The sequence below is a fragment of the Callithrix jacchus genome, chromosome 8 (genome assembly GCF_049354715.1).
Source record: "Callithrix jacchus isolate 240 chromosome 8, calJac240_pri, whole genome shotgun sequence".
Classification (NCBI taxonomy): domain Eukaryota; kingdom Metazoa; phylum Chordata; class Mammalia; order Primates; family Cebidae; genus Callithrix; species Callithrix jacchus.
The window spans coordinates 13,967,463-13,986,859 of record NC_133509.1 but is presented as its reverse complement, the minus strand read 5'-3'; the positions used below and the strand labels follow the sequence as shown (position 1 = coordinate 13,986,859).

Sequence of the window (19,397 nt, the reverse complement as noted above, 5' to 3'; positions counted from 1 at the left end):
GGACTGGAGGCAAGGCCTGGTGGCAGAGCTCTGGGCTCCTCCAGACCTCCTTGGGGGAAGGTCCTCCTGGAGCCAGGCTTTTCCACATACCACCTCTTGCCCAAGTAGACACTGTAATTCCTGCTCCGCCATTCAGAACACAGGGGCTCGGACAAGTGCAGTCACTGGCCCAGGGTCACAGAGGAAGAAAGTGGCAAACCATCACTCAAGTCAGGTTCTTCTGTCTCTGATGCTACATTCCTTTCAAAACACGATCCTAGCAGCTAATGAGAATTGTTGATGACTAGGAGCCACAGACGGTGCCGAGCGCTTTGCCTGGATTATCTGTAACCTGTAATGTCCCTCACTTGTTTTATAGAATAGGAACCTCAGGCTTGGAGAGGTTATATGAGATGTCTGAAGCCACACAGCATTACAACCCAGATCTTCCTTAACCCTGAAGCCTATACTTCTTCCTCTATAGCCTGTTTCCCAAAGTGTGTTCCATGGGATGCCCATTGGCATCCTGGCAGTGGAGGTGTTGGTGAACAAACATTTTGGGAAACACTGGGTTAAACAGTGATCTTCATATTAAGTTTCTGAGAACCTGTAATAATCTATTTTGTGAATCTCTGATAGTGGAAATTGGTGTCCACAAACTGATTTGGTCCTTAGAACTCTTTTATCATTAAACATTGCATTGGTTAGAAGTGTGTTGAGTCACAAATGGGAGACTTTTATAAGGACACTAATCCCTCAGTAACCAGTACAGAAATAAGCAGTCCAGGGCTATGGTGGCCCGGACATGGCACCGGAACCCAGACTCCTTCCAGCTTCCTGCTCCGCCCTCCTTAGCATGTAGCTTTCATCCTGATAGTTGCAAAAAGCCCCTTCAGGCACCACACCTACATTCCAGGCAGGAAGGAGAAGGCAAGGTGCAAAGGTGAGTTTGAACCTTTATATCCTGTAAGCACCCTCCAGCTGATTTCTGCTTACATCTCATTGGTCAGAAGTACATCACATGATCACTCTAGCTGCAAAGGAGCCTGGGAGAGTGAGTATTTCTAAGGAGTGCATTATCAATTGGATGGAATCAAAGGTGGATGGGTAAGAAAGGAGAGGATGGATACCAGAAAACTCCTCCTGGAATTAGCGTTCTATGAACCTAATTTGGAAAATATTGCTCTAAACTCAAGCACTGCCCCCTCCACTTTATTTTTCTGCCCAAAGTCAACTCACCCTCCAAGGGGTACAGCAGGCGCCTCCTCTGCCAAGGCTCTCAGATTTTCCCCACCTCCTACTCCATACCCCTTCCTCCTTGGCAGTTGACGCACTCCAAGTACATCGTGGCTTGTGCAAGAGTGAGGAACACAGATGTCCATCTTCCCTATTTTGTTACCTATCTGCTGCTGGAGGGCAAGGACATGTCTTACTTTCCTAGGTATCTACTGCAGGGCAAGCCCTGCAGTAATCCAATGAACGGCGTGCAGAGGCAGAAAGTGGTGCAGAATGCCTTGCTTGCTTAGTTGAAGCAAGTACCAACTTAAGCCAGTATCAACAGAAAAGCAGACTCCTTAAGAAGGATCCAGGGGGCTCTGGGGAATCCAGGGTCGTAATGTAGGCAGGGCTCAGGACAGGATGGGACAGTCCGAAAGCAAATTAGGATGCCAGGAAGCCTCTCTCCACATGGGTTATTTCATTCCCGTCTTAGTCCCTTATGGCTGCTACAGCAAAATACCATAAACTGGGTGGCTTATAAGCAACGAAGATCTATTTCTCATGGTTCTGGAGGCTGGGAAGTCCAAGACCAAGCTGCTGGCAGATTCAGTATCTGGTGATGGCCTGCTTTCTGGTTCAGACATGGTGCCGTCTCACTGTGTCCTCACACGATGAAAGGGGCAAGGGTCTCTCTGGGGTCTCTTTTATAAGGACACCAATACCACTTATGAAGGCTCCACCCTCATATCTAGCCACAGCCCCCACCTCCTAATACCATCACTTTGCAGGTGAGGGTTTTAACACATGAATTTAGAGGACATGCAAATATTCAGACCAAAATTTTGCACCGTCTGTAGCCCACTTTTCTCTGCATCTCTATCTAGGAGGCAGGAAGAAGATGGTGGCCCCTCAGTTCCCAGTGTAAATGAGCTCCAGACCCAACTGACCCACTTGGTCCAATTCCTAAGCCTGGAGAAAGACTGAGTAGCCCAGCTGGGTCAGGTATCACCACCTTGTCTTCCCAGGGTGGGCCAATTAATTGAGTCCACCAGAGTGGGTTGGGGAGGAGATAGCAGGGCTCATGCAGTGCAGCGGGTGAGGGATTCTTAAGGCAGATACCCCAAGATGTGATCACCTCAACTTAGGATGTTGTCATATAGCAGAGGTTGGCAGATTATGGCCCATGGGCTAAATCCAGCCTGCCACCATTTTGGTAAATAAGGTTTTATTGGAACAGCTGTGCTCATTCATTTATGACTTGTCCGTGGCTGTTTTCACACTGCAACAGTGCAGTTGAAGAGTTGTGACGAAGAGCATGTGGCCTGCAAAGCCAGATATTTTTCATCTGGCCCTTTGTAGAGCCAGTTTGCCAATGCCTGTATTATAGGGAAGAAGACTGTCTAGGAGCCAGATGGGGGCAAGGATCTGTTGTTCATGTCTGTATCCCCAAAGGCCACAGCAGGGGAAGCTGGATGGATGGACAGATGGATGGATGGATGGACGGATGAAGTCCAAAGGCAGAAGCTGGAGTCGCTGTGAGTTCTCAGACCACTTCCCTGGATTTTGAGCAGCGCAGAGGGACGCTGGGGAAGGGTGTTTTTTCCTCCTCGTTCGCTCAGCCCCGCATCTGCTCTTAATTGAGGCGTAGTGGTACAAGCCTGATTGGGAATAGCAGGGGCTGGGATGTGGTGAACATTAGGGAATACTCACTTGGCGGGCTCCGGAGCTGCCAAAAAACGAAAGTGTGCCGCTTGGCCAGATGTTCGCTCATTACCATCCGCTCTTCCTCAGAAACGTTTTAAGGGAACATTTGTTTGTTGAGGAAACACAGCTGTTCCCAGGGAAATGGGTTTCCCTCCTTTGGGCAGAGAAGCAGGGGAGGGGACTGTCTGGAGAGGGACACTGGGGACGCTGTGGGTGGGTGGCAGTGAAAGACTCTGTGTCCGGCCAAGGGCAGGGGTCTGTGAGGACAGCCCTTCCAGACATCCATCCATCCATCCATCCTTTAGAGACCCTAAGTCCTGGTGCTTGCTTTGCAGTGTGACTTTCTCCACACTCGTGAGAAGGAGGGACTGCTAGCTGGGTTCTCAGAGAAGGAAGCAGGGGCTGAAAGGTGAAGTGACAACCAAGCCTCCCGAGTGGCCGAGCCCCAGCCTGCAGCTGGACTCTGAGACCCCGGCTTGTGCAAAGGCCCCTCATGCTCCAGCTTATTCTGGGATGTGTCTCCTTTGGGTCTCGGCCTTAGAATCTCCACTTCCCAGCCTGCTTGCACATCTGTCTCTGCATCTCATTTTTAATTTCCTGTATCTCGTTGTCTCTCCCTTCTCAACCCTGGACTTCTGTGTTTTCCACTTGATTCTGCCAGCCTCCCGCTCTGCCCTTCTCAGGGTATCATGTCAGCATCTGTGGGTGTGCAGCTCTGTCTGAGTGGGGCTCTTCCTCCATCTCTGTCTCACCCCCCATGTCCCTCTCCACCTGTCTTTCTTTGTACCCAACCAGTGCCCCAAGACACCATCTTGGTGTCTGGGGCAGGGTCTGTGTGATTTTTGCCTCCACTGGGAAAACTTACTTCTCTGTCTCTCTCCTTGGCAAATATTTCTGGTTTTTGTTTCGTTTTTCCAGATAGTGCTTTGCAACTTGTGTGTTGTGACAACTGGCGGATCATGAAATCAGTCAACAAATGCTAGGTTGTGACCAGCAACTAAAAAAAAGTAAAAAAGAAAAGAATAGATAGAAAATATCCAAATGTGTTATACACACTATTTTGTGAATTATTCGTTTCAGTTCTCTGTATGGATCTGGATTCCAATGTAAAATATTTTCACAATGAGATTTGGTTAAGAATGTTTGAAAACCATTGAGTAAAGGTGCTTTGGCCACAAGTAGCAGAAAGTCTGATCCAAAAGGCCCAAAAGGAAGGAATTAATTATCACCACTATAAAAAGTCCAGGGGGCGGGGCTGGACGATATCATCAGGGAGTCAACAGGTTCTTTCCTGTTTTGCCTTTGATCCTCCTCAGTGAGCGAACTTTCTGCCCTCATGGTCACAAGGAGTCTGCTGTGGCCATCCACCCCGACAGGTCCAGGAGAGAAGGAACCATCTCCTCCCCAACATCCCTTTGTAAAAACCAGGAAATCTTTCCTCTCACATTTCACTGGCCAGGAAACATGCCCACCCCTTAACTCATCACTGATAAAGGAAGCAGGTTGACCATGAATGGTTTTCACAGACTAGAACGGAGCCCTTCCTGCAGTGGGTGTCTGTGCAGAGGAGAGTGGGCAACAGAGGCCGGGGGCTTGTCTTGCCAAGGAGAAGATGGAGAAGCCTGTGGGCCGGGCTGCCACCATCTGCCCTGGCCTCTTTCAGGGTGCCTGCCTCAGTGTCCCTTTAGTCCCTCTTTCAGTCTGTCTTGAGGGGAAGCCATGGCGTGTGTGGGGTGTTGTTTAGGCTCTCTGTGTTAGTTTTCTGTAGCTGCTATGACAAATTACCACAAACTGGGTGGCTTAAAGCAGCAGAAATAGATTTCCTCACAGTTCCGGAGGCCAGAAGCCCCAGATCAAGGCTGGTGGGCTGTGATCCCTCTGAAGGCTCAAGGGGAGACTCCTTCCTTCGTGCCTCCAGCTTCTGGTGGCCGTGGTCATCTCGGCTTGTGGTAGCATCACCTGTCTCTGCCTCTGTCTCCCCAAAGCCGTTTCCTCTTCTCTCCATCTCTCCTCTGTGTGTCTTTCACAAGGACACTTGTTATTGGATTTAGGGCTTATCTGGGTAATCCAAAATGATGTCATCTTGAGATTCTCAACTATAATTACATCTGAAAAGAATTTTTTTTCCAAATAAACTCACATTCATGGGTTTCTGGATGTGGGCATATATTTGGAGGTCACCCTTCAACGAAGGCAGTAGGGCCTATGAGCTGTTAGAAAGACATCTCTGATCTCCCACGAGGGTTACAGGGCCCTGTTGTTGCTAGTCACTGTGAGCCTCTTAGAACACACGTGGAAGCTTCTGCTGATGAGGTGACTTGCGGTGGGCTCCTCCATCATTTATGCTGATGAGATAATTCAGGATAAGGACTGGCTATGTCTGGAGAAGCAGTCATGGCATTAGAGAGCTGGGTTTTTGAGTCATAGGATATCAGCCTAACCTCTGGGGAGGGGAGGTGGGCTAAAGATTGAATTCCATCACATGGGCAATGAGTCCATCAATTATGGCTATGTGAAACACCAATAAAAACTCTGGACACTGATGAAGCTTTGGTGAGCTGCCCTGGTTGGCAGTCCTGTGAGTTGGTCACATTCAAGCCTGAGAGGGTGATGTGTCCCTGAGGATGGTGGGGGCTTTGCATTCAAAATCCACCCATACCTCGTGTACATGTCTCTCTCTCTCTAGTTGGCTCTGACTTGTAATGTTCTGCTATAATAAAACTATAATGGCCCAAAAGACAAATGCGGTAGGATTCCACTTGTACAAAGCACCTAAGGAATCAAATTACAGACACTGAAACTGTATGTTCCAGGAGCTGGGAGGGATGATGGGGAGTGGTTGTTTGATGGGTATGGAGTTTAAGTTTTGGAAGGTGACAAGTGTCCCCAAGATTGGTTGCACAACAATGCAAGTGTGCTTAGCACTGCTGAACTGGACATCTGAAAATGGCTAAGGTGGTAAATTTTATGCTATGTGTATGTTACTACAATTTTAAAAATTATAATCTTAAATATAGTGCTTCCCTGAGTCCTGTGAGTCTTTCTAGCAAATTATCAAATCTGAGGGTGATCATGGGAACTCCTAAATTTGTGGCCAACTGGATAGGGTATGAGTGGCCTGGGAAACCCGTGAGCTTGCTGCTGATGTCTGGAATGAGGACAGTCTTGCAGAGGACTGTGCCCATTACCTGTGAAGCTCCACATCGATGAGGAAAGGGGAGGAAGAGAGTGAGAGCTGACTTTTGCACCAAGTGGCCTTAGGATCCCACTCAGCCCTGAGTTTCTGTGATTCCTCTATGAAGAACCCCAGCTCCAGAGCACTGTCCCCTCACCCCTGCCCGCCACCACTGATCTGCTCCACTTACTAGTGCTGGGATCCTGCCCCTTGATTCCCTTTTTAGGATGTGTGTGTGCATGAGTGAGCATGTGTGTGTGAGTGAGCGTGTGAGTGAGCATGAATGTGTGTGAGTGGGAGCATGTGTGACCCTGTGCATGAGTGTGTGAATATATGTAAGCGTGTGTGTCCATGTGTGAGCATGTGACCATGTATATGAGTGTGCATGTGTGACCATGGGTATGAGTGTGAGCATGTGTGTGCATGTGTGTTTGTGAGTAAGCATGTGTGAACATATGCATGAGTGCATGTGAGCATGAGTGTGTGCATGAGTGTACATGTGTGTGAGCATGTGAGCCCGTGCATGAGTGTGATCATGTTTGACCATGTGCATGTGTGCATGTGTGCATGTGTGTGTGAGCATGTGAGCCTGTGCATGTGTGTTAGTGTGAGCATGTGTGCATGAGTGTGCATGTATGAGTGTGTGAGCTTGTGCATCAGTGTGTGAGCATGTGCATGTGTGCATATGTATGTGAGTGCAGGTATGAGTGTGCATGTGTGTGAGTGTGCGTGTGAGCATGTGTGTGAGTACATGTGTGAGCGTGTGCATGTGAGTATGTATGTGAGTGCATGTGTGAGTGTGTGCATGTGAGTATGTATGTGAGTGCATGTGTGAGCGTGTGCATGTGAGTATGCATGTGAGTGCATGTGTGAGCGTGTGCATGTGAGTATGCATGTGAGTGCATGTGTGAGCATGTGCATGTGTGCATGTGTATGTATGTGAGTGCAGGTATGAGTGTGCATGTGTGAGCATGTGTGTGCATGTGAGAGCATGTGTGTGAGTACATGTGTGAGCATGTGCATGAGTGTGCATGTATGTATGTGAGTGCAGGTATGAGTGTGCATGTGAGCATGTGTGTGAGTGTGCGTGTGACAGCATGTGTGTGAGTACATGTGTGAGCGTGTGCATGTGAGTATGTGAGTGCATGTGTGAGCGTGTGCATGTGAGTATGTATGTGAGTGCATGTGTGAGCATGTGCATGTGTGTGCATGTGAGTGCAGGTATGAGTGTGCATGTGAGCATGTGTGTGTGTGTGAGAGCATGTGTCTGAGTACATGTGTGTGCATGTATGTGAGTGCATGTGTGAGCGTGTGCATGTGAGTATGTATGTGAGTGCATGTGTGAGCGTGCATGTGTGAGCATGTGTGTGTGCATGTGAGAGCATGTGTGTGAGTACATGTGTGAGCATGTGCATGTGAGTATGTATGTGAGTGCATGTGTGAGCATGTGCATGTGTGCTTGTGTATGTATGTGAGTGCAGGTATGAGTGTGCATGTGAGTATGTATGTGAGTGCATGTGTGAGCGTGTGCATGAGTGTGCATGTGAGTATGTATGTGAGTGCAGGTATGAGTGTGCATGTAAGCATGTGTGTGAGTGTGCGTGTGAGAGCATGTGAGTACATGTGTGAGCATGTGCATGAGTGTGCATGTGAGTACATGTGTGAGCGTGTGCATGTGTGCGTGTATGTATGTGAGTACGTGTGTGAGCATGTGCATGTGTGCGTGTGAGTATGTATGTGAGTGCATGTGTGAGCATGTGCATGTGTGCATGTGTAATTGCATTCTCTTTCCATCAGGACTGTGAGCTCCTCTAGGCCTAGAACTAGACTTTCTACCTTTCTGTCATAGGATATTGCTTGCACCGCCAAAGTGTTTTCTGATGAACGGATCCAGCCTTCTTCTCTCTCCTCCCAGCCTGAAGGGCTGCCTCTTTGCTGGGCACTCACTGCCCCACTTCTATTGTAAGAGTCTGCTTCTTTGAGTTTGTGCTGGATTGCTCTTTGGAGTCTTTGCAAACAAAGGGAAGGAGGAGAGCTGTTCAGCTACAATCCAGCATAGTGACTAACAAAACAAACGAAACACCGCCTGGCAACGCCTGGCAGCGCCCCAAGCTCACCACCCCCACTCGTGGTCCTGAGGCCATGAGGAGGAGTCAGACCCTCCTTCCTGAGGATGACCTTGCAGCCCCTGGGGATGCAGACTGTTTAATTAGAACACCTTCAGTCAGAAACGCTCATCCATTTATAGGGAAAACAGCAACAGGCTCTTAAGGACATGCCATAAGTTTTACAGTTATTGGATATTTCAACTTGTTTACAAAAGCGATATTGTTAAATGGCCAACGGCCAGGCCCAGTTGTTTTTCCTCCTGTGCCTTCTGACAACGGGAAAGCATATTATCTCCCCCCAGCCAGCTCCCGGGAGGTGTGTGCAACTGCATTCCGTTTTGCTATCTGTTTAATTATCCATTCAGCCCGGCTTACACTAAAGCTCTTCCTCGTTTGTTCACAGCCAGATCTGCTCTGGAATGCAGCAAAGAGCTCCTTCCCACTTCCTCAGCCCCTGCAGCAGCTCCCACTTCACTCCAAGAAAATGCCAGCCCCCTGAGAACCTGTCCTTTTGGAACAGTGGATCCAAAAGCTAATCCAAGAGACCTTAATTTAACACCTACGTGTCATTGGCTCCTTCTTACGAATAGAAAGATATTGCTGTAGAAGACTGGGTTGCAAACCAGACTGCTGGGCCCTAGAAGAAGCCTTGGGAAGATTGGAAAAATAAACCTTGTTGGCCTCACCATTTCACATTCTGATTTAGAGTGTATAGGCCCTCTAATCTGATTTTTTTTTTTTTTTTTTTTTTTTTTTTTTGAGACAGAGTCTTGCTGTATCAGGAGGCTGGAGTGCAGTGGCGTGATCTCAGCTCACTGCAACCTCCGCCTCCTGGGTTCAAGCAATTCTCCTGCCTCAGCCTCCTGAGTATGGGATCAGAGGCACATGCCACCACACCCAACTAATTTTTGTACTTTTAATAGAGATGGGGTTTCACCATGTTGGCTTGACTGGTCACAAACTCCTGACCTCAAGTGATCCATCCACCTTGATGTCCCAGTGTGCTGGGATTACAGATATGAGTCACTGTGCCTAGCCTAATCTGAAGTTTTGAAAGTTCCCGCAGGTACCTAGCAGTGGCCAGGCTTGGGGGCTTACACCTGTAATCCCTGCACTTTGGGAGGCGGAGGTGGTAGGCCAAGGTGGGCAGATCACAAGTTCAGGAGTTCGAGATCAACTTGGCCAACATGGTGAAACCCTGTCTATACTAAAGATTAAAAAAAAAAAAAAAATAGCAGGGTGTGGTGGTATGCACCTGTAATCCCAGCTACTAGGGAGGCTGAGACAGGAGAATTGCTTGAACCTGAGATGAAAAGGTTGCAGTGAGCTGAGATCGTGCCATTGCACTCCAGCCTGGGCAACAGGGCAAGACAAAAAAAGAAAAGAAAACAGGAAAGAGGGGATCCAAGATGGCCGAATGGATGTAACTCCAGCGCACAACACCCAGTAAGAGAGACGCAGAAATCCAGAGATCTCCTAGCTCCAACCGAGATACCAGGTGCACTTCAACGGGTCTGGTCCCATGGTGAGCAAAGCCCACTCAGGGCAGACCGAGGCGGGAGGGATGCAGCTTCACCCAGAAAGTATATCTGACCGGCGAGTCGGAGGCTCCCCCTCTTGAACTCCGGTCCAGATACAGTGCTTCCCCCAAAGCCTCAGCGATACACAAAACAGGGGATCTTTGCCAGCCGAGTGCCAGGAATTACAAGCATGGAGTTGAATAATAATCCAGGATGGTGTCCCAGACTGGCGCACAGACCTAAACAGACACATAAGCCCAAAAGATGGCTGGAAGAACCTGCGGACTGAGCTGTTGCCCCCTCGAGGGAGCTGTAAGCGGGAGCAGCTGGGTGGGCCCCTACCTCATGACTGGAGAGAGAGGAAGCTGAAAGTGGAAGATGGCGGGTGCTGCTGGGAAGGTCCCTACCCTCCCCAACAAACCCCAGAGGGCTGAAGCTCTGACTCTAGTGGGTTGCACGGCCAGTGCCACAGTCTGAGCTGAACTCTGAATGATCCAGCCCAGTGGAGGAAGGGCACAACCCACCATTAGAGGGATGGGACTGGGCTACCAGTTTTTTAACAAAAAACACAGGAAGCCTACATAGCAACGGGACTGCGTTCTTAACATCCCAGCAGCCTCTACAGGTCAGTGGAAGAGATGGGCCTAATATCCCAGTATAAACAAAAAAGACACAGGAAGCTTCCCTAGTAACCTGAAGGAGTCCCTAGAAACCCAGTAGTGCCTCCACAGGCAGACAAGTGACCTCATCAAGCAGCTCCCTGACAACACAGCCAGGTAAACCCACAAAGATGGGAAAAAACCAGTGCAAAAAAGATGAAACCAAAGACCAGAACACCTCTTCTCCTTCAAGGGATCACAACTCCTCAACAACACAGGATCACAGCATGACTGAGACGGAGTGCGATGAATTGACAGAAACAGGCTTCAGAAGGTGAATAATAACACACTTTTCTGAGCTAAAGAAACACATTCTAACTCAATGCAAAGAAACCAAAAACCTTGAAAAAAGGTTAGATGAAATGAAATGCTAACTAGAATAACCAGCTTAGAGAAGAACAAAAACGACTTGATGGAGTTGAAAAACACAGCATGAGAACTATGTGAAGCAAACACAAGTTTTAATAGCCAAATTGATCAAGCAGAAGAAAGGATATCAGAGATTGAAGATCAACTCAATGAAATAAAAAGAGAAGGCAAGGCAAGAGAAAAAAGAGTGAAAAGAAATGAACAAAGCCTCCAAGAAATATGGGATTATGTGGAAAGATCTAATCTACGCTTAATGGGTGTACCTGAATATGATGGGGAGAGTGAATCCAAGCTGGAAAACACACTCCAGGATATTATCCAGGAGAATTTCCCAAGCCTAGCAAGGCAGTACAAATTTCAAATTCAAGAAATTCAGAGAACTCCACAAAGATATTCCTCAAGAAGAGCAACCCCAAGGCACATAATCTTCAGATTCACCAGGGTTGAAATGAAGGAAAAAATGCTAAGGACAGCCAGAGAGAAAGGTCAGGTCACTCACAGAGGGAAGCCAATCAGACTCACAGTGGATCTCTTGGCAGAAACCCTACAAGCCAGAAGAGAGTGGGGGCCAATATTCAACATCCTTAAAGAAAAGAACTTTCAACCCAGAATCTCATATCCAGCCAAACTAAGCTTCGTAAGTGAAGGAGAAATAAAATCCTTTACGGACAAGCAATTACTGAGAGATTCTGTCACCACCAGACCTGCCCTGCAAGAGCTCCTGAAAGAAACACTAAGCATGGAAAGGAACAAGTACCAGTCACTGCAAAAGCAAACCAGTGAGTGATTGGGCAAAGACCAAAAACGCAATGAAGAAAGCAAGTCAACTAACAGGAAAGAAAACCAGCCATAGCAAAATGGCAGGATCAAATTCACACATAACGATAGTAACATTGAATGTAAATGGCCTAAACGCCCTAATCAAAAGACGCAAACTGGCAAACTGGATAAAAAGTCAAAACCCATTGGTGTGCTGTACTCAGGAAACTCATCTCACATACAAAGACACACATAGACTCAAAATAAAGGGATGGAAGATTTACCAAGCAAATGGAGAACAAAAAAAAAAGCAGGGGTTGCAATCCTAGTCTCTGATAAAATGGACTTTAAACCAACAAAGATCAAAAGAGACAAAGAAGGACACTACACAATGGTAAAAGGATCAATCCAACAAGAAGAGCTAAGTATCCTAAATACATACACCCCCAACACAGGAGCACCCAGATACATAAAGCAAGTTCTTAACCACCTAAAACAAGATTTAGACTCCCACACAATATTAGTGCGAGACTTCAACACTCCACTGTCAATATTAGATCAACAAGACAGAAAATTAACAAGGATATCCAGGACTTGAATGCAGAGCTGGACCAAGTGGATCTAATAGACATATACAGAACGCGCCATCCCAGAGCCACAGAATTTTTCTCAGCACCACATTGCACTTACTCTAAAACAGACCATATCATTGGAAGGAAATCACTCCTCAGCAAATGCAAAAGAATGAAAATCATAACAGTCTATCAGACACAACACAATCAGACTAGAACTCAGGATTAAGAAACACACTCAAACCCGCACAACCACTTGGAAACTGAACAACTTCCTTCTGAGTGTCAACTGGATAAACAATGAAATGAAGGCAGAAATAAAGATGTTCTTCAAAACCAATCAGAATGAAGACACAACTTACCAGAATCTCTGGGACGCATTTAAAGCAGTGTCAAGAGGGAAATTTATAGCAATAAATGCCCACATGAGAAACAAGGAAAGATCTAAAATTGACACCCTATCATCAAAATTGAAAGAGCTAGAGGAGCAAGAACAAAAAAACTCAAAAGCTAGCAGAAGACAAGAAATAACTAGGATCAGAGCAGAACTGAAGGAGATAGAGACACAAAAACCCTTCAAAAAATCAATAAATCCAGGAGCTGGTTTTTTGAAACGATCAACAAAATAAACCACTAGCCAAATTAATAAAAAAGAAAAGAGAGAAGAATCAACTAGATGCAATAAAAAACGATAAAGGGGATATCACCACTGATTCCACAGAAATAAAAATTACCATCAGAGATTACTACAAACAGCTCTAGGCACATAAACCAGTAAACCAGGAAGAAATGGATAAATTCCTGGACACTTGTACTCTACCAAGACTAAACCAGGAGGAAGTGGAAACCCTGAATAGACCAATAACAAGGGCTGAAGTAGAGGCAGCAATCAGTAGCCTACCAACCAAAGAAAGTCCAAGTCCAGACGGGTTCACAGCTGAATTCTACCAGACGTACAAAGAGGAGCTGGTTCCATTCCTTCTGAAACTGTATCAAACAATACAAAAGGAGGGAATCCTCCCTAACTCATTTTATGAGACCAACATCATCCTGACACCAAAACCAGGCAGAGACTCAACTAAAAAAGAAAACTTCAGGCCAATATTTATGATGATCATCGACACAAAAATCTTCAATAAAATACTGGCAAGCAGATTGCAACAGCACATCAAGAAGCTTATCCAGCACCATCAAGTAGGCTTCATCCCAGGGATGCAAGGCTGGTTCAACATACACAAATCCATAAATGTAATCCATCACATAAACGGAACCAAAGACAAAAACCACATGATTATCTCAATAGATGCAGAGAGGGCCTTCGACAAAATTCAACAGCCCTTTATGCTAAAAACTCTCAATAAACTAGGTATTGATGGAATGTATCATAAAATGATAAAAGCGATATATGACAAACCTATAGCCAATATTATACTGAACGGGCAAAAGCTGGAAGCATTCCCTTTGAAATCAGGCACTAGACAAGGATGCCCTCTCTCACCACTCCTATTCAACATAGTATTGGAAGTTCTAGCCAGCACAATCAGGCAAGAAAAAGAAATAAAGCGTATTCAAATAGGAAAGAAGGAAGTCAAACTGTCTCTATTTGCAGACGACATGATAGTATATCTAGAAGACCCCATCATCTCAGCCCAAAATCTCCTGAAACTGATAAGCAATTTTAGCAAAGCTTCAGGACACAAAATCAACATGCGGAAATCACAAGCATTCCTATACATCAATAACAGACTTAAAAACAGCCAAATCAAGAATGAACTCCCATTCACAATTACTACAAAGAGAATAAAATACCTGGGAATACAACTAACAAAGATGTAAAGGACCTTTTCAAGGAGAACTACAAACCACTGCTCAAGGAAATAAGAGAGGACACAAACAGATGGAAAAACATTCCATGCTCATGGTTAGGAAGAATTAATATCGTGAAAATGGCCATACTGCCCAAAGTAATCTATAGATTCAATGCTATCCCCATCAAGCTACCAATGACTTTCTTCACAGAACTGGAAAAAAACACTTAAAACTTCATATGGAATCACAAGAGAGCTCACATAGCCTATGAAAAATACCAAATGGTTCCAATCTACATTTTTTTTTGGTGATAGAGTCTTGCTCTGTCACCCAGGCTGGAGTACTATGGCATGATCATACTTCATTGTAGCCTCGAACTTCTGGCCTCAAGTGATCCTCCTGCTTCAGCCTCCTAAAGCACTAGGATTACAGGTGTAAGCCACTGTACCTGGCTCAAATCTACGAAACTTTGAGCCCTTCGCTGACAGAGACTTAGCCCTTTCCTCAGACCTAAAATTATGAAAACATTCCCACCCAATAATTAATGTAAGAAAAATTAAAATGTTTAATAAGTAAAGGCAAGCAAAGTGAGCTAGGAATAAGGCACCTCCGGATGTTCATTATGCTGAATTCCTAGACAGTTAAAGTAGTTAATGCATTTCCCTTTGGCTTGTGGATCCATCTCAGCGGCTGCTGGGGACATCGGTGTGCCCTGTTGTACATTACAGCCTAAATGCCTGGGTGAGGCCAGTGGAGTCCTGCTTTCCAGGTGAGGGCTTGATTCCTGGCCAGCAGAGCTGAGGAAGCCAACAGATGACTGTGTCCACTATTTGAGCTGCCAGGGGCTCTCTCTCACAGTCTCACACATGCCTGCAAATGTGGAGCCCCTCAAAAAAGTGGTTCTATGCAAGGGAAAGGAATTTATTCAATGAATTCCTGCAATTATTTAATGAATTCTGTAAGTATTTTCCGTAATGGGTGGGTAGGTGGAAAATCATAGCATCCTCTCTGCATGGGGAGTTTCCTTTGAAAGGTTGCAACCAGTTAGGATGGCCCAAGGAGGGAGTGGACAGAGGGAATAAGATGGTTTGGGGTACTACCTGTGAGCAGTGTTTGTGCAGCAGACATCTGAAGGGGATGCTTCCTCCCTTGTAGCCAGCAGTGAGCTCAGAGCTCAAGGAGCATCATGAAGACCTGGGCTAAATACAGTTCCATGAAATGAGATCAGCTCCACCCTCAGTGTCCCTGTCTGTAAAATGGGGGCTAACACCATCTTTCATGTGTCTTTTCTTCCTTCTATTGATGATGATTCCCTAAGGTCCTGATGTGTGCCAGACTCTAAGCAAGGCACTGGGATGGTAACTGAGGAAGAGAGAGGAGGTGGGGTGCAGAAGAGGCTGTGGAAAGCAAGACCTTGCAGAGGGTCTGCAGGTTGGGCAAGAGTTGGTTGGGAATATTATTGACAAGCCCTGGGCCAAGACTCCATCTGTGAATCCATCTGTGAGCAGTCTTCCCCACCTGCTCACAACACCCATGGCCTGCCCTCCCCTTTCTTGGCCACATGTCCCCTTCCACCTGGCAGCACCCAAGGCTGGGCTTTCCCCCAAGGATGCCATGGGATGCCATGACCTCAGGGGTCCGAGGCATCCTTCACCCCCCCACACACCTCTTTTCCATTATCTGCTCAGTCCCTGTCTCCCGCCTCGTGGTTGCTGACGTTTCAACTACTTTATTATTGGCTCATTTTCCCAGGGGTTTGCCTTGGCGCAAAAGCTAAGCTGCATTGTGCATGCCTGTTAGGATGGCTATTGTCAAAATAACAGAAGATAAATGTTGATGAGGATGTGGAGAAACTGGAACCCCTGTGCATTGCTGATAGCAATGTGAAATGGTGTGGCTGCTGTGGAGAACACGATGTTGGTTCCTCAAGAAATTAAATGTGGAACTTCCACTTCTTAGTACATGCGCAAAAGAATGGAAAGCAGGGACTCTGAAAGGTATATGTACACCCAAGTTCACAGCAGCATGATTCATAACAGCCAAAAGGTGGAAGCAACCCAACTCTGTCCAAAGAGGGATAAATGGAGGAACAAGATGTGGCATATCCATACAGTGGAATATTATTCAGCCTTGAAAAGGAGGAAATTCTGACACATGTTGCAATGGGACAAACTTGAGGACATTACGCTAAGTGCAATGAGGCTGCGTGTTGAAAAAGCAGCCAATTAGATTCAGCCTTCTGCCAGGAGGAGTCGCCTCTGCCGAGGTGAAGTCGCATTGCTGGAGAGATACTGACAGGAAGAGTAAGACCCTCGGGAAGGCACAGGAAGCCTGTCTCCCTCCTCCAGCCCTGCCGCAGGGATCCAGCTCCCTGTATCACCAGGGTTTAACAGGGAGCAGTTGGCAAAGCAGAAATGTGGTTGGTGGAGTCCCAGTCTTTGTGTCACAAAGCAGAGTGTAGAAGGGTGGGTTTGAACTGAGATAACGGCCTGGTAACCAACACAGATGGAGCGCGCCTGAATCCTGGAAGACATCACTAAGCATTGAGCTAAAAACCCGTGGAGCTGCCTGACTTTAGCTTCTTGACATGGGAAGTGGATGTCTCCCTGTGTGAGCCGCTTGTTCCTGGTTTGCTTTTTCTGTGATGAACCAGCCTCTGTACTGACACAGCTCTTGTCCCCCACAGTGCCTAGCACAGGGCTGCCACATTGGTCGACGTTAATCAGATCGAACAGAAGACCCCCTCACAGCTAGTGTGGTCTTGAGGGACTGGGACCCTGGCTCAGGTTCCTGGGATTAAGTATCGGCTCCCTCCCTAAGCGTGCTAATTCAGGCCAGTTTGCAACTCTCCTCTCTTCCGTTTCCTCAACTATAAAATGAGGGTATCGAAACCAGTTATCTGGGCCAAACATGGTGGCTCACGCCTGTAATCCCAGCACTTTGGGTGGCAAGGCAGAAGGATTGCTTGAGTCCAGGATTTCAAGACCACCCTGCACAGAATTGGGAGACCTCGTCTCTATAAAAAATAAAAATAATAAGTTGGGCATGGTGGCATGTGCCTGTAGTTCCAGCTTCTCAGGAGGCCAAGGCAGGAGAATCCCTTGAAACCAGAAGTTTGAGGCTGCAGTGAGCCGAGATCACACCACTGCACTCCAGCCTGGGTGATGGAATGAGACCCTGTCTTGAAAAACCAACAGACCTGGCACGGTGGCTCACGTCTGTAATCCCAGCACTTTGGGAGGCTGAGGTTGGAGGATCATGAGGTCAAGAGTTCGAGAACAGCCTGGCCAACATGGTGAAACTCTGTCTCTACTAAGAATACAAAATATCACCTGGGCATGGTGGCAGGTGCCTGTAATCCCAGCTACTCGGGAGGCGGAAGCAGGAGAATCACTTGAGGCGGAGGTTGCAGTGAGCTGAGATTGCACCACTGCACTCCATCCTGGGTAACAAGAGTGAGACTCCATCTCAAACCAACCAACCAACCAGTTGTCTCATTGGGTTGTGTGATGCCGGGCCTGCTTCACACACAGTCAGCGTTCTTTCAGCCTCTGTTATTGGCCATCAACTTGCATGCTGCTGTTCTGGCAATTGGGTTTTGAATTGTCCCCCCCAAAAAATCCAGCTGCACTCTGTGCCTCACAGAGAGAGCCAGGCCGTGCATCTTACCTCCCTGGGCTCAAGCCACCAGCCCGATAACCTGCCTAGTACCCACTCCCAGGCCCCACCGTTCCTCCCTGTTTCTCTGGGTTGCCCATTTCCTGATGTCTTCTGGTTGCCTGAATGATTTCCTGTTGCTATGGCTTCACAGCCTCATGCTGTGCATGCTGTGGTGCCACGTCCTGCCACTAGCTGGACTTCTTTTTCTTGCAAGCTGGCTCTCGTTCTGCTCTGCATTCTCTTCCTTTTCAGCAGTCTTGTCCCGCTGCCTGCTCCTTGAGCCCTTCCATGGCCTTAATGAGACCGGCCAGGGATGCTTATTTCTGTGAGGCTGCTCTGTGGCAGACATTCTTTTTTTTTTAGATAGAGTCTCACTCTGTCACCCAGGTTAGAGTGCAGTGGCACGATCTTGGCTCACTGCAACCTGCACCTCCCAGGTTCAAATGATTCTCCTGCCTCAGCCTCCTGAGTAGCTGGAACTACAGGCTCGTGCCACCACACCCAGCTAATTTTTGTATTTTTTTCAGTAGAAACGGGGTTTCACCATATTGGACAGGCTGGTCTTGAACTCCTGACCTTGTGATCTGCCCACCTTGGCAAAGTGCTGGGATTACAGCTATGAGCCGCTGTGCCTGGCCAAGCAGCAGACATTATTTTCCTGTGGCTGCTGTAGCTTGGTGGCTTAAAATGACATGAACAGACTGTTTCACGGTTCTGGAGGCCAGAAGTCTGGCATCAAGGTGCCAGCAGGCCATGCTCCCTCTGAAGCCACTAGGGAAGAATGTTTCCTTGCCAATGCCAGCGTCTGGTGGCCTCGGGAAAGTTCCTTGGCTCTTGGCAACATCACTTCCTTCTCTGCCTCCAATCTTCTCTCTGTGTCTCTGGGTGTCTTCTCTGTCTCTGAGGAGGACATTCTCATTGGACTTAGGGCCCACCCTCATCCAGTATGATCCCATCTCAATTTTCACCTGCATTGTATCTGCAAAGACCTTGTGTCCAAATAAGATCCCATTCTGAGGTCCTGAGTGGACATAAATTTTCGGGGAACACTGTTAAAACATAACGCGTGGCAAGCTGGAGAAGTGGACCCTGCCTCCCAAGAGACTCCTTGATAATCCATAGAGACAAGCTGAAGACAAAGCAGTGGCTGTCCCCATTCGGACTCAGGGGAGCCACTATCACCTCTGAGGCAACCCCGACATTTCAGCCCCTGTGACCACCCAGCCCCTGGTGCCCAGTGGTCCCTGCTGGACTCCCTCAGGAGGTACTGTGCCCCGCCCCTTGCATCTCACCTACATGTTGTCGGCAAGGGCCCTTGTCAAAGCACACACTGTAAAAAAGCCATTGCAGGCTGGGTGTGGTGGCTCACGCCTGTAATCCCAGCACTTTGGGAGGCTGAGGCGGGCAGATCAAGAGGTCAACAGATCGAGACCATCCTGGCCAACATGGTGAAACCCTGTCTCTACTAAAAATATAAAAATTAGCCAGGCATGGTGGCACAAGCCTGTTGTCCCAGCTACTCAGGAGGCTGAGGCAGAATTGCTTGAACCTGGGAGGTGGAGGTTGTGGTGAGCCGAGATCGCACCACTGCACTCCAGCCTGGGTGACAGAGTGAGACCTTGTCTAAGAAAAAAAAAGAAAAAAAGAAAGAAGAAAAGCAAGCCATTGCAGTTTGGGGACTGGTGGTGGAGCGAAGGAAACAGGAAGAGAATCAAACAAATAAAGGCAAAATCTTCACCATCCACAAAACAATATGCAAAAACCAGGGCTTGCGTCCAGACCGTCAATAAATAATCCAGACCACAAAAATAATACATTAGACAGCTGGTGCAGTGGTAGCTTGTGAAAGACTGTGGAACTTTCTA

General features: G+C 47.3%; 1 long non-coding RNA gene across 2 annotated transcripts in view; it reads right to left on the bottom strand.

Moving 5' to 3' along the window:
• LOC103795536 (uncharacterized) overlaps positions 1-19,397 on the bottom strand; it is a 48,718-nt gene that overhangs the window by 5,472 nt on the left and 23,849 nt on the right. For both annotated transcript variants that reach the window (XR_013520767.1, XR_013520768.1), the window contains exon 3: positions 3,767-3,898. This is a non-coding gene — a long non-coding RNA (uncharacterized LOC103795536). The remainder of the gene's footprint in view (positions 1-3,766; positions 3,899-19,397) is intronic.